Raw genomic sequence first — 2,159 nt, 5'->3', positions numbered from 1 at the left:
GTACTACTCTCCTCATCATATACCGACAGGTCTGTACTACTCCCCTCATCATATACTGACAGGTCTGTACTACTCTCCTCATCATACACTGACAGGTCTGTACTACTCTCCTCATCATATACTGACAGGTCTGTACTACTCTCCTCATCATATACTGACAGGTCTGTACTACTCTCCTCATCATACACTGACAGGTCTGTACTACTCCCCTCATCATATACTGACAGGTCTCTACTACTCTCCTCATCATATACTGACAGGTCTCTACTACTCTCCTCATCATATACTGACAGGTCTGTACTACTCTCCTCATCATATACTGACAGGTCTGTACTACTCTCCTCATCATATACTGACAGGTCTGTACTACTCCCCTCATCATATACTGACAGGTCTCTACTACTCTCCTCATCATATACTGACAGGTCTCTACTACTCTCCTCATCATATACTGACAGGTATGTACTACTCTCCTCATCATATACTGACAGGTCTGTACTACTCTCCTCATCATATACTGACAGGTATGTACTACTCTCCTCATCATATACTGACAGGTCTGTACTACTCTCCTCATCGTATACTGACAGGTCTGTACTACTCTCCTCATCGTATACTGACAGGTCTGTACTACTCTCCTCATCGTATACTGACAGGTCTGTACTACTCCCCTCATCGTACACTGACAGGTCTGTACTACTCTCCTCATCGTATACTGACAGGTCTGTACTACTCCCCTCATCATACACTGACAGGTCTGTACTACTCTCCTCATCATATACTGACAGGTCTGTACTACTCTCCTCATCATACACTGACAGGTCTGTACTACTCCCCTCATCATATACTGACAGGTCTGTACTACTCCCCTCATCATATACTGACAGGTCTGTACTACTCCCCTCATCATACACTGACAGGTCTGTACTACTCCCCTCATCATATACTGACAGGTCTGTACTACTCTCCTCATCATACACTGACAGGTCTCTACTACTCTCCTCATCATACACTGACAGGTCTGTACTACTCCCCTCATCATATACTGACAGGTCTCTACTACTCCCCTCATCATATACTGACAGGTCTGTACTACTCCCCTCATCATATACTGACAGGTCTGTACTACTCCCCTCATCATATACTGACAGGTCTCTACTACTCCCCTCATCATATACTGACAGGTCTCTACTACTCTCCTCATCATATACTGACAGGTCTCTACTACTCTCCTCATCATATACTGACAGGTCTGTACTACTCTCATCATCATACACTGACAGGTCTCTACTACTCTCCTCATCATATACTGACAGGTCTGTACTACTCTCCTCATCATATACTGACAGGTCTGTACTACTCCTCATCATATACTGACAGGTCTGTACTACTCCCCTCATCATATACTGACAGGTCTGTACTACTCCCCTCATCATATACTGACAGGTCTGTACTACTCTCCTCATCATACACTGACAGGTCTGTACTACTCCCCTCATCATATACTGACAGGTCTGTACTACTCTCCTCATCATATACTGACAGGTCTGTACTACACTCCTCATCATATACTGACAGGTCTCTACTACTCTCCTCATCATATACTGACAGGTCTGTACTACTCTCATCATCATATACTGACAGGTCTCTACTACTCTCCTCATCATATACTGACAGGTCTCTACTACTCTCCTCATCATACACTGACAGGTCTGTACTACTCCCCTCATCATATACTGACAGGTCTGTACTACTCTCCTCATCATATACTGACAGGTCTGTACTACTCTCCTCATCATACACTGACAGGTCTGTACTACTCTCCTCATCATATACTGACAGGTCTGTACTACTCTCCTCATCATATACTGACAGGTCTGTACTACTCTCCTCATCATACACTGACAGGTCTGTACTACTCTCCTCATCATATACTGACAGGTCTGTACTACTCTCCTCATCATATACTGACAGGTCTGTACTACTCTCCTCATCATATACTGACAGGTCTGTACTACTCTCCTCATCATATACTGACAGGTCCCTTTCCCTCCAGTTTTACTGACCATGTAGACTCCTCCCACACCACAATCACATGACATTGTGCATTCCCACAATCCACTAAGTAATGGAGGACACGCCCCTTTGGTCATGTGATA

The sequence above is a fragment of the Hyla sarda genome, unplaced genomic scaffold (assembly GCF_029499605.1).
Source record: "Hyla sarda isolate aHylSar1 unplaced genomic scaffold, aHylSar1.hap1 scaffold_2392, whole genome shotgun sequence".
Classification (NCBI taxonomy): domain Eukaryota; kingdom Metazoa; phylum Chordata; class Amphibia; order Anura; family Hylidae; genus Hyla; species Hyla sarda.
This window is presented reverse-complemented; position numbering follows the sequence as displayed.